General features: G+C 39.2%; 1 protein-coding gene across 2 annotated transcripts in view; it reads left to right on the plus strand.

Moving 5' to 3' along the window:
• The first annotated feature begins 1,277 nt into the window (after positions 1-1,277).
• The window catches only part of LOC149171438 (monothiol glutaredoxin-S15, mitochondrial-like), a 115,210-nt gene continuing 102,316 nt past the window's right edge, over positions 1,278-14,171 (plus strand). Inside the window, exons 1-2 of one of the 2 annotated variants that reach the window (XM_089424084.1) lie at positions 1,278-1,586; positions 2,007-2,215. The gene's annotated coding sequence lies outside the window, so the exon portion shown is untranslated. The remainder of the gene's footprint in view (positions 1,587-2,006; positions 2,216-14,171) is intronic. The other variant, XM_089424082.1, reaches the window with a different exon arrangement.

Below are 14,171 nucleotides of genomic sequence, written 5' to 3' on the forward strand. Positions count from 1 at the left end.
ATAGGGCTCCAGAGATCTCCCATCTCAACCCACAGCCTCCAAGGAACCCAAGTTATTATAGGGCTCTAGAGATTCTATCCCAACCCACAACCACTAGGGAACCAGAGAACCAATAAGAAAATCTAGATAGAGAATCCACTATATCATGGCTATCCAGGAAATGGCAAGGCAAGGCTCGAACCACTGTCAACCCATGCAAATCTCCATGCCAATGACAACGAATAACCAAGGAACCACATGCATGTACCATGCATTCGAATCCATGCATGCTAAATCACACATGCACACTATTACATGAAATCCACAACTAATTATATATCCTTACTTATCGTTGTCCAAAATTCCTCTTGCACTCCTTTGCTTTCCATTGCTTGCTTGTCCAAGTGCTTGTTCTCTCTCCTTTGCTACACCTGATCAAAAGCTGGGCAAAAAGTTGTGAATTGTTTATCTAATGCATTTTTATCATTGAAGTATAGTCTCTTCCTTTCCTTTTTCCTTTGTCTTTCATTTTCCTTCACTTTCTCTCTAATTTCCCTTGTATGCATATTTGTCTCTTCACCTTTATTTTCTCCTATTTTCCTTTATTTCTCAGAATTAAATGCCATTTATTGACTTTTTGCCTTTGTCGATGTATTTTCCAATTTCCATAGCCATTATTAAACCACAAGTGATGCCCACAACATTTTTCCACCATTTAGCTTGGAATACGTGTCCCATGACCTTGGTCTTATTTTATTTACATGGAAAATCAACAAGGGGGTTCTTACATCATCATTTAAGAGATGTTTAAAGGATTTGTTTTAATGAACGTTACCTTATAACTTTTTGTATAATAAAACTCTTAATCTATTTACTTATTTCTTGGTGGGACTACATCTTCATCATGTTCAATATATCACCCCAATTGGGGCAGGGAGTTGAATTAGTAACTTCACAACAAGGAGTGCCTTAACAGAACACCCGATCATATATATTCAAAACCCATAAACACATTTTTTCACTACTACTACTAAATAAAATATTAAATTAATATAAAAACATAAGACACAACTTGTATATATTTGTATTTCTATAATCTATTTATCTTAATAAAAAATAATAATTTAAATTTAAAACTATGATTAAATAAAATATTAAATTAATATATAAACATAAAACACAACTTAAGTAGGTATATATTTGTATTTCTATAATCTATTTATCTTAATAAAAATACAAATATTTTCGAATACCAATAGTAAGATGAGTACTTCGGTTGACTATAAATACGTTATAAACCCCCGGCGGGGCCATCTGATCAAACCTTTGTCTGTAAGATTCGAGCACCGCCAGCTCCCTCGCTTTGGTGATCTAGCTCGCTCGAGCTGCTTGCTCTGGATTTGGGTTACCTCTTTCACTCCTGCTTGTACTGCTGGCTCTTCCGATCAGGGTTAACAGGTCTTGAACTCTTCCAATCTTCCAATCAGGTTAATAGGTTCCTGAACAACTCCTCCAGTTGCACAGAGGAAAGTTCTGCAACCGTTTGGGCGTCATAGGGCTCCTGAGAAACCCGCGGTGATAAGGTGTTTTGGTTGCTATATAATCAGGTAACAGCTGGACCCCTCTCTTAAGGCGTTTTGGTTGCTATAAAATCAGTTCAGTTGCACTCCCACTTGTGTTTGGATATTCTTTGTGTTTATGATAAAATTATTCATCATTTCAGAGCTTTGAGTGATAAATAAGGGTTACAATGACTGTCATACTACGTGACTTGACCTCGTGACCTATCCAGCTCCCCAGACCCTTTGCTTTGCCAAATTCTGATTGCTTGACTCGTCGCTATTTTGTTTTGTCTTAGTAAACAGTAATAGCGAGAGACCAGTGCTGCTCAGAGTTCCCACTTACGGCAGATTTTTATGGAGTGTCCGATTATACATAGAAAACTCTGTAATGCTTACCTGTATAAAGGAGAATTGCCCATCAATTGAATTTATGATCACTCAATCCAACGCATTGATATATTGCAGGTAATCTGTCCTTTCCATTCCTCCTTCCATCATCGTCTACCAGCAATGGCCGCGATACTGAACTTGGAAAACAACATTCCTTGCAAGACAGTACTAAGACAATGGATTATGCGGAGCTTGGAATCTTGTACCTCATTGTAAAGTGGTCCTCCACTAAATTTCCCTGCTGAAGGAATTCACCGGAGCTGTGCTATATACATTCACCAGAGGTGGTATTCTATTAGGCCCAAAAAATGCAAAATTGCCTCAGGGAGCCGACTATGTGTGATGAGTAGTATTGTTTTCATTGTCCTTCAAGCTTGATACGGTTGTCTCATAGATACAAGTGTTATCGCATGCCAGAAGCTATGCGCTAAGGTCGATAGAGCTCCAAGCGACAGATAATGTTGAAGCCCAGGGGATAGATCTTTCGGCTTAAGAATCTCATGGAGGTGGAGTGATATGTCGATAACTGTTCCACTGCAGTCCGTGGAGGCCTTAGAAGCATTCGATGCAACGTGTCTGCTTTTACCAGTTGTTTTCTAAACCACTTCCGAATTCAAGGCCAATACCACATGGAAGCTAGCAAGTGGCAAGGAATCACACTGTCCATATTGTTCCCATTGCCTATCCCTGAATTGGATTTAACAGCAGTGGTTGTCAAACTCTTTACAATCTCTTGTACTTTTGATGAATTTGAGTGGAAACCTATCCCCAAGGAAATCAGTGGTCTAAGTCGGCTTCAGGAGATGACAATTTGAGTGGGCCTAATGGTAAGAGTGTGATTTTCCCTTAGGAGGTCACAGGTTTGGATACAGAGGGGGATAGGGTGTATATAGCTCTGCAGAGTTAAGCAGTCAAATTGCTGTGTAGAGAGGGTCCCTTGTCCCACAAACAAGGGGTTCACATATATCAATTTGGTGTCTGGTTAGGCTGTGACCTTAAAAGTAGGTTATTATTATTAGTGATATTTAGAAATATTTCAAAAATGCTTGTTTCATGGGATCAATTAGGAGGTTGAGCAAAATTCCAAGTGTTGTAGAGCTAGCTGCATCCATGCAACGTAATGGAGATGACTAATGGTTAGAATATGACATAAACATAACTTGCAGAATTCAAATGTGAAAGAATTAACATGCAAATAAACAAACACATAAAAGACACAAAGTAAATGGGAGGAAAAATGTTTATTAGCAATGGAGCAAGGCTGGGATGGCCTACAAATGAGACACAAAAGGGAATTGTGTTAAGTAACAAGTTAGGGGAGTCTTCTTCAATCCCTCAAAGAAGGTCCTCGCTGGTTCTCTTTGTTGAAAAGTGTAGCGAGATGTTGGACACCTAATCTGCGAAAGGTTATGGTGTGGAAGGTGAACCATCAAGGGGAGTCCAAAACACCTTGGAAGATGAATCCAACGGTCACACAATGGATTTTATATGTAAAATCTTTGAGAATAATAAAGTAATTTACACTTATCATTCATTTTGGTTGCTCATTCCAACAATGGTATCAGAGCAAGTCGAACTTGGGTGTTTTCAAAGCCTGTCAGCTCTGCTTGCATTTGCCATCTCTTCTGCTGCTCAGACCTACCCCTGCAAATGTAGAAAGGTTGTGTGTTATGAGAGTAATGCTACACTGGGAGCTGTGAATGACTATTTCCCTTACCTGACTTCACTGTGCGCTGTAAGATTCTTCACACTTGCCATCATGGGCGTTACTTTGCCTGTTATTCTCTGGTCGGACAATTAATCTTTGTGCTAGTTTGAGCTTGTTTGTTTGCTTAGCATGCTCCACAAACCCTATCTGCACTTGCATTCCTCCAATTTTTGAGTTATTAATATTGCCATAGCTGCTCTCAAGCCTTTTTCCAAAGTCCAAATGGGTTTTCCTTGCATTGTTGCTATCAATGAGCTTCTTACTTCCTTAATACACATTGGCTCATGGCGATAATGATCATGGTGATCATAAGCCCAATTTGAGAGCGAGGGTGATGCTTGGAGGGCCTTGTTGATGGTGTGCTTGCATAAGGTTTTCGCTGGGATTGTGTTAAAAGTGGAAACTAGGGCCAAATTCCACCTTGGGACAACTCATTTGATGGAGATGATGATTGCATTAATTTCCTCTTTTCGAGAGGACCCCAATTGATATACAGATCATCTAATTTGGATGAGCAGAAGTGTGTTTTTGAATTTATGCCCACACATGTGCAAATTGTTCAGGGCAGCCACATCATCATGTAGGCTCATGAAACCAAATGGATGTGTCACTTCGCCCTCAACGACTTGTATAAAAACAAGTGACCTCTCACCTCATTTGGCATCATCTCTCACACATTCTTCTCTCTGCTAATCTAATTGGTTCGTACAACTATTGGGTAGTTAAATGCTTCTCACCTGTGGCTAGAAAAGAGTATGAATTACAATACTATTGCAGGGTTCGACCAATGTTGATGAAGGGGTATTTGACCAAGTTTGACTACGATTTTTGGGTCAAAATTTTGGTTTTGGAGCGCTACATCTATTGGCACAAAAATTGAGGTATTTTGAGCACTTTGACCAGGGTTGACCGCAAAGTTGACCACAAGATTTGACCAAGTTTGATTGTTGTTTTCATGACTGGTTTGTTGGCATTATGGCACAAGTTTGGAGCTATGGCACAGGTGTTGTCCTTGATGGCAATTCACTTTGGTGACAATCTCTCAGTTCAGGCTCTCAAAATGAAGGAAAATATATATACGCAGGTTCACCTAGACGAAGACGCGTATATACGCGAATTATACATTACAAAGGCGCGTATGCGTATACACGCACTTTCACGCAAAGAAAAGCGCGTATATGTTGGAGAACTTATTTTTTGGTCCGTGGTATTTAGTCCTTGGTAATTGAACCTATGGTTTTGGGCCATGGTATCTCGTCAGAAGTGTTGATCCCAAGTATTGGGTCTATGGTATTGTTTTGTTATGGTTTTGGACCATGGTATTGTGAAAGACTTCAGACTATAAAAGAGGAAGGAGATCATTTGGCAAAGTATGATCTGAATTATTGAATATCTGATAAAGTGCTAGATCTGAAATATTGGTTATTGGGTTATGGTGCAGATCTGGATCTGAATAAAGGAGGAACCTGCGCAAAGAGAAGGATAAGTTCTATTGATGGGTCATAATCTTAAGGCTTGAATAATAATATCTTTGTATGACTTTGATATGTTATATGTGGCACACGCTTGATCTATAAATTTGATAATCTGGGTTAACTAATGTCTGAATGTTTGAAAGAGTGAATTATTCTTTATAGATCTGTACGCAGGTTTAGTGAAGCTAAAGCGCGTATACACGCTGGTTCTTTGAATTAAAATAGCGTATACGCAGGTTGGTCCAAACACAGAAGCGTATGCACGCAGGTTTCTAGGTATTGAAGCAGCGTACATCTATTGAGTTGTGTTCTAGTTGCTTTTGTTTGTTGCTGCAGTGTTCTGGGTTCAGAATTTGGTGTGTGGTTACTGTTACTGTGTTCTAGGTATAGCTGTCAGAAAAGTGTCTACTTGATTAAGTTCTAATTGGTGAAAAGGAGATTGTTTGATGCAGAAATTCTTGATGATTGATTGATGTTCATGGATCCAGTCTGAAAATTTATGAAACGTGGTCCCTGGAAGAAAGAGAAGGTTGTAGCCTTCTGTAGGCCAGCACCTACGTACTAGTATCTTGGCTAGTGCAAGAGCTAAGGGGGTTGCAACTCCCTTCCAGGAGAAGCTGGAGAACGAGAGAGGGTTGTAGCTCTCTGCATGTCGCAGCCTGCGTACTGGTAAAGGATTGCACCAATACAAAATCATTGTAAAAGGAAGTTTCTAATTAAAAAGAAGATAGAGACGAATTGCAGTAGGTGGTTTTCACCCACATTGGGTTTCCACCTTATATCTTGTGTTATTGTGTGTGATTGTCTTCTGCGCTGTTTCACTGTTTCTGGTTACTGTTTATTTGATTCTGATATCAGTTTAATGATCAACTTCTTTAAGATAAAGTAAATTATAAGTTTGCATGGTATACGCGGGTTTCCTTATACGTAGTAGCGTATATGATCTGGATTTGAAAATCGAAATAATTGACTTGATAATACTGATTCACCCCCCCCTCTTAGTATTATTTCCAACAATTGGTATCGGAATAGGTCCTTTTGAAGAAGCTTTATCGTTTGAAGGAAGATCCATCATCATGAGCAACTACGAGGGAGAAGCATCTATCAGGCCACCAATTTTTTATGGGACCAACTTCGTCTATTGGAAGGTAAGAGTCAGCCTATCTTCAATCTCTTGGTACAGAAGTCTGGGATATCATAGATACAGGGTACACTTTCCCATCCACAACTCCTATAGATTCGGTTGGTAAGAAGCAATATGAAACAAATGCAAAGGCTGTCAATACTCTATTAGGATGTCTATCTCAATCAGAATTTGTCAAGGTTATGCAGTATAAATCCGCGACAGAAATATGGGACAAGATTGTTCTGAGCTATGAAGGAGATGAACAGGTAAAACGAGCAAAACTTCAAACCCTTAGAATTCAGTATGAAAATCTCAGAATGCACAATGATGAAAGTGTGGCTAACTATTTCCTTCGTGTAGATGAGATTGTTAATTGTATGAAAAACTTGGGTGAAGAAATAAAAGAGGCTGTTGTGGTTGAAAAGGTTCTAAGATCTTGGTCCCCTAGGTTTGAATCTAAAGTTTCTGCAATAGAAGAAAATGAGAATCTACGAAATCTTACCATGTCACAGCTGCACGAAATTTTGACTGCTTATGAAATGAGGAAAGGAGGACCATCAGACAGGAGAGAAGCTGCTTTCAAGGCTTCAGGCAAAGGAGATTACTATGAGTCAGGACATATGTCAGAAGAAGAGGAAGAATCAAATTTTGTCAAGAACCTTCAACAGGGTGCTGGAAGATTCAGAGGTAAGTTACCTTTCAAATGCTTTGCTTGTGGAAGAGTCGGTCACTATGCTGCCAAATGTCCTCATAAAGATAAGCTTGACAAGGGTAAGGAACCTGTTAGATGGAACAAGAAGCAGAATGTAAATAAGAAAAGCTATTACACTCATGAAGACAGTGATGGACTTTCAAATAGTGATGAAGATGAACAAGGTAATAAATATAGACTTTTAATGGCTTTTGAAGATGAAAATTTCATGGATGCTATAGATGAAGAAGGTCTTTATGAAGAGATTTCTAAACTCAAAATTTGTTTAGAAGAGAAAAATATGATTATTGATACTCTGCAATTCCAACTGGCTGAAAGGGAAAAACATCATGAAAAGTTAGAATGTGAAATTGTGGGGCTTAGAAAAGAGATTGAGAAATCTAAAGCTCTTAATCTTAGATTTGTTAAAGGATCTGAAACATTAGATGAGATTATCAAAGTTCAACGTTCTCCACTAATCAAGACAGGTCTGGGATATAATGAAGAAACAACTCAAGCGCAGGAACCATCTACCTCCAAAAGTTATCTTGATGCAGCAAGAAGTGAACAAAGGCCAAATAGAAATCACCAGGTAAATCAGGGACAATTCACCTCAAGAGTGAACAAAGACTACCAGATAAATCGGGGGCAATCTACTTTTAGAATGGACAGAAGCTACAACTAGCCACAGGTAAAATCTTCTCAATTTGCCTCAAGAATGGATGTCAATAGGAACTATAATCATTTGGCTGGTAGATTTGATAATCACAGGAGTTTCTTCAATGGCCAATGTTTCTCTTGTCATAACTTTGGTCACAAAGCAGCTCAATGTGTTGCCTATAAGACAATCATGACTAGAGAAGCTCATAAACAGAGGAGTATGACTGGGATCATGAAAAGGACCTACAATAACTTCTCTGCTCTTGAAAATGAAGTAGAATGTTCTATTTGTAACAATTTCGGTCATGAAGATTCTGAATGCAGGAGCAGGTTTCGGCAAACAACTCAAAAGGAGCAAGCCTCAAGTGCCAAAACATGGAGAATAAAAGAATCACAACCAGAAAGATGTGGTATAGCCTTATATGCGGAAGGGCAGGAAAATCAATGGTACATCGACAGTGGATGTTCGAAACATATGACAGGTGATAAAGAAAAACTTCAGTCATATAGTGCCTTAGAGAAGGAGAAGAAGGTCTCTTTTGGAAATGACACCCCTGCTCTCATAAAAGGTAAAGGTTCTGTTCAGTTGAAAGAAAGGGTCAAAGCTGGAAATGTCATGTATGTTGATGGCTTAAAGCATAATCTATTAAGTGTCAGTCAGATGTGTGATCAAGGAACTGAGGTAATATTTCGATCAAATGGATGTAGTGTTCGTGATCTTGATACAGAAGAAACAATGATCAAAGGTGTAAGAACTCCAAATAATTTATACATATTCAAAAAAGGACAACATCAATGCTATCTAAGCAAGAATGATGAACACTGGCTATGGCACAAAAGATTGGGGCATCTTAGCTTCTCACAGATAAGGAAAGCATGCAAATACTAGGCAGTTCGTGGTCTTCCAAACATCAAAATTCTAAATAATACAATATGCAAATCGTGTCAGTTTGGTAAGCAAACCAGAACTAACTTCCCTGAGAAGGAAGGATCAGCTAGCAGGGCACTTGAACTTGTCCATACTGATGTATGTGGTCCATCTAGGAAAAAGTCACCCCGAGGAGAAGAATACTTTATATTATTCATTGATGATTTTCTAGAATGTGTTGGATAGGACTTATGAAGCACAAAGACGAAGCCTTTGAAAAGTTCAAATCATGCAAAGCCTTAGTGGAGAACGAATTAGATCACAGAATCAAATGCCTCAGGTCTGATAGAGGAGGAGAACTTACCTTGAATGAATTTTTCGATTTTTGTGAAGAACATGGAATAAGAAGGGAATTCTCTATAGCTAGGACTCCTCAGCAAAATGGAGTAGTGGAAAGGATGAACAGAACGGTTCAACAAATGGCTCGTGCTATGCTTGATGAGTCTGGAACTCTCGCAACCTTCTGGGGAGAAGCCGCATTTGCTGCAGTTGTTATTCTCAACAAGACAAATGTCCGGGTGAACAGCACTCAAACTCCTCATGAGCTCTGGTATGGTGAGGCTCCTTCAGTAAAATATTTCAAAATTTTTGGAAGCAAATGCTATATCAAAAATAATGATGAAAATCTTGGCAAGTTTGAACCTAGAGCAGATGAAGGCATTCTCCTTGGTTATTCTCCCCATAGCAAAGCATATAAGTGTTACAACAAAAGACTTGGAAGAATTGTTGACAGCATTGATGTAGTGATTGATGAAGAAGGAAACATTCCTAGGCAAGTGAATTCCGAAGATTTCGAAGATGATGAGGACTATCCTTCAACATCAAATCAGATTTATGATGAAGAAGAAGCTCAAGAGGCACCAGAAGAACATATAAGGATAGAAGATAAGACTCCATCCAGGTACGTTCAGAAGAATCATCCAGAATCTCAAATTTTGGGGCAGAAAGAGGCAGGTATACAAACAAGAAGAACAATTGCAGAAGCCTCAAGCTATTTGGCATTGCTCTCCTCCACTGAACCACAAAATGTAAAAGAGGCATGCAAAGATGAATGCTGGGTCAAGGCAATGGATGAAGAACTTGAGCAGATCGAAAAGAATAACACTTGGGAGTTGGTTCCTAGACCAAAAGATAAGAATGTCATAGGGACAAAATGGATCTTTAAAAACAAGTTGAATGAAAATGGGGTAGTAATTAGAAACAAGGCCAGACTTGTTTGTAAAGGGTATGCTCAACAAGAAGGAATAGATTTTGAAGAAACATTTGCTCCCGTTGCTAGACTTGAGGCCATCAGAATGTTCCTTGCTCTCTCTAGCTTTCAGAAGTTCAAACTATTTCAAATGGACGTGAAATCAACCTTTCTGAATGGAGACTTAGAAGAAGAAGTGTACATAGAGCAACCAGATGGTTTAATCCTTGGAAATGATCCAAATCTTGTATGTAGACTGAAAAAAGCTCTCTATGGTCTTAAATAGGCTCCAAGGGCTTGGTACTATCGTTTGGATAAATATCTTCATCAACAAGGTTTTTCAAAAGGATCAGCAGATAGCAATCTTTATATAAAAATTGAAAATGACAAATTGCTAATACTTGTTGTATATGTAGATGATATTATCTTTGGCAGCAATGAAGAAGCTATGAGTCAAAACTTTGCCTTGGTGATGCAAAAAGAATTCGAAATGTCATTGCTTGGAGAGCTGACGTATTTTCTTGGTCTACAAATCCAACAAAATGAAGGCGGTATCTTTTTATCTCAAACCAAGTACCTCAAGCAGATCTTGAAGAAATATGGCATGGAAGATTCGAAACCAGTATGTACCCCTATGGTTACAGGATGCAGCCTCAGTGCAAATGATGAATCAGCAGCAGTGCATCAACCAACCTATAGATCCATGATTGGAAGTCTGCTTTATTTGACAGGTACCCGACCAGACATCATGCATGCAGTGGGAATAGTTGGAAGATTTCAGGCAAATCCTAAGGAAACTCATCTTCAGGTAGTGAAGAGAATTTTCAAGTATCTTCAAGGAACTCAAAACTATGGCCTGTGGTATCCAAGAGATACAAATCTCACTCTTCATGCTTATACAGATGCAGATTGGGCTGGAAGCGTGGATGATAGAAAAAGCACAAGTGGTGGTGCATTCTTTATGGGTTCCAGATTAGTATCTTGGTTCAGCAAGAAACAGAGTTCAATTGCTTTATCCACAGCTGAAGCAGAATATGTGGCTGCCGCATCTTGTTGCACACAACTTCTTTGGATGATGCAAACTTTGCAGGATTTTCAAATCATTTGTACTCCACCTATCTCCATCTTATGTGATAATACAAGTGCTATCAGTATCTCAAAGAATCCTGTCATGCATTCAAAGACTAAGCACATACCGATCAAGTATCATTTTCTCCGGGAACAAGTGTTGGAACAAAAGGTCAAATTGGAGTATGTTCCCTCTAAGGAACAAGTTGCTGATATTCTCACCAAACCACTGCCCAGGGAAACTTTTGAATACCTCAGACAGAAGCTAGGAGTAGTTGATGCATCATCTTGCTGTTGAAACTTGTCTGTTTCAGAGAAAAATGGGTGTACGCGAGTTGCCTGAGGAGGATCCGCGTACATACGCCGGTTTATGCAGAGACAGTCGCGTATATGGCAGTTTGAAAGAAATCAGTGGGGACAAACTCTGGTTGAAGAAAGTCTGATATGGGTCTGACAAAGACCATCTGGCACAGGTTTAGGGGGAGCAGGTAAATTTCTGATAATGCATTGATTAGCATTACATTAGAAGCTCTTGGTTCAGGTTCAAAGCTGTTGATCTCAGGTGGAACAAATGAAGAAGGAGAACAGAAGGAAAACATGGTTGCTGATTTGAATAATGATTGACAGATGCTGCTGATATCAGTTATTGGTCTTGCTCTAAATATTTCGTCTCTATGTCATGTATCTCTTTTATGGTGTCAAGGTCATGGAACGGCCTATTTTGGTTTCCCCACTATGCCTGGGATGAATGATGTAATATACTTGGTTGTGATTTCTGATGTATCCCCACTTGGTTGGATGGATGATCCCCACTTGGTTGGGTGATGGATGTATGTATAGTCTTTTGGTGATAGGAAGGTCTTTTATGATGTATAAGTCATGGTACTTTTTGAAGAACATCTTTTTGCAGATCTCGCATGCAGTTAGGGGGAGCATGGTCAGCACAGCAGAGCAGAGATCTCAGCATGTACTCAGGGGGAGCACAACTCTTTGCCCGTGATGACAAAGGGGGAGAATGACTTTGAGGATCTTGGGGTTGCCATCAATTCCAAAGGGGGAGATTGTTGGCATTATGGCACAGGTTTGGAGCTATGGCACAGGTGTTGTTCTTGATGGCAACTTACTCTGGAGACAATTTCTCAGTTCAGGCTCTCAGAATGAAAGAAAATATATATATGCAGGTTCACCTAGACGAAGACGCGTATATACGCGAGTTGTACGTTACAAAGGTGCGTATGCGTATACACGCACTTTCACGCAAAGAAAAGCGTGTATATGTTGGAGAAATTATTTTTTGGTCCGTGGTATTTAGTCCTTGGTAATTGAACCTATGGTTTTGGGCCATGGTATCTCGTCAGAAGTGTTGATCCCAAGTATTGGGTCCATGGTATTGTTTTGTTATGGTTTTGGACCATGGTATTGTGAAAGGCCTAAGACTATAAAAGAGGAAGGAGATCATTTGGCAAAGTATGATCTGAATTATTGAATATCTGATAAAGTGCTAGATCTGAAATATTGGTGATTGGGTTATGGTGCAGATCTGGATCTGAATAAAGGAGGAACCTAAGCGCAAAGAGAAGGATAAGTTCTATTGATGGGTCATAATCTTAAGGCTTGAATAATAATATCTTTGTATGACTTTGATATGTTATATGTGGCGCACGCTTGATCTATAAATCTGATAATCTGGGTTAACTAATGTTTGAATGTTTGAAAGAGTGAATTATCCTTTATAGATCTGTACGCAAGTTCAATGAAGCTAAGACGCGTATACACACTGGTTCTGTGAATTAAAACAGCGTATACGCAGGTTGGTCCAAACACAGAAGCATATGCACGCAGGTTGGTCCAAACACAGAAGCATATGCACGCAGGTTTCTGAGTATTGAAGCAGCGTACATCTGTTGAGTTGTGTTCTAGTTGCTTCTGTTTGTTGCTGCAATGTTCTGGGTTCAAAATTTGGTGTGTGGTTACTGTTACTGTGTTCTGGGTACAACTGTCAGAAAAGTGTCTACTTGATTCAGTTCTAATTGGTGAAAAGGAGATTGTTTGATGTAGAAATTCTTGATGATTGATTGATGTTCATGGATCCAGTCTGAAAATTTATGAAACGTGGTTCCTGGAAGAAAGAGAAGGTTGTAGCCTTCTGTAGGCCAGCACCTACGTACTAGTATCTTGGCTAGTGCAAGAGCTAAGGGGGTTGTAGCTCCCTTCCAGGAGAAGCTGGAGAACGAGAGAGGGTTGTAGCTCTCTGCAGGTTGCAGCCTGCGTATTGGTAAAGGACTGCACCAGTACAGAATCATTGTAAAAGGGAGTTTTTAATTAAAAAGAAGATAGAGACGAATTGCAGTAGGTGGTTTTCACCCACATTGGGTTTCCACCTTATATCTTGTGTTCTTGTGTGTGATTGTCTTCTGCTCTGTTTCACTGTTTCTGGTTACTGTTTATTTGATTCTGATACACAGATTAATGATCAACATCTGTAAGATAAAGTAAATTATAAGTTTGCATGGTATACACGGGTTTCCTTATACGTAGTTGCGTATATACGCGGTTTTCTTTTACTGAAGTAGTGTATGTGATCTGGATTTGAAAAAGGAAATAATTGACTTGATAATACTGATTCAACCCCCCTCTTAGTATTATTTCCAACATGGTTTGCGTTGACTTTGACCATCTAAGGAGGCCGAGTTTGATTGGGTATGACTGAGCTACATTGTGGATGATTTGCTGCTATTTTGAACAGCGTTGACTTTTTGTTAAGGGTTGTTGACTGCTGCTAAAAATTTACAATGTTGATAGGGCTATTTTGACTATCATTTGGCAAGTCAATTTTGACTTTATTGTACTCTCTCTCTGTCTGTTGAACATTTGATATAATAATAAGAAGAGTTGATCAAAGAGTTTTCCCCATCTTGGTGTTTTCCCTTGGCATTCGCCAAATCTGGTGTTCTCTTGTCTTGCCTTGTCTTCTACATTTTGTTATTCATGTTCTATCTACACTTATTGTCAATATGATTTATGGTTAATGTGATTGCTATTGGAAGTTAAATTGGAAAATGTCATTGGGCTGCTAAAGGAACATTGAAAAGAACATACCATTGTTATCTAAATTTAACATGGTATTAGAGCCCAGGTGAAGACAAAGCCCAAGCAAGAGAGAGAAAAACAATCACAAAGAAAGGTTTGTTGGACAGGGTCAAGCCTCAATGACTTCTACATCTTACTTAAAGACTGAGGATAAGCTCAACGACAAATCTGACTATCATGCATGGACGATGACTTTGGACTTGACTTTGGAAGAGCGTGAGGCAATGGACTATGTGCAGGGAAAAGTAGTGGAGCCTCCTTCAAATGCACCTACTGCTGCGAAGACGAAGTATAAGAAAGGTGAG

The sequence above is a fragment of the Pinus tabuliformis genome, chromosome 4_2 (genome assembly GCF_031772625.1).
Source record: "Pinus tabuliformis cultivar Carrire ecotype Pingquan chromosome 4_2, CPIR1, whole genome shotgun sequence".
NCBI classification, from domain to species: Eukaryota; Viridiplantae; Streptophyta; class Pinopsida; order Pinales; family Pinaceae; genus Pinus; species Pinus tabuliformis.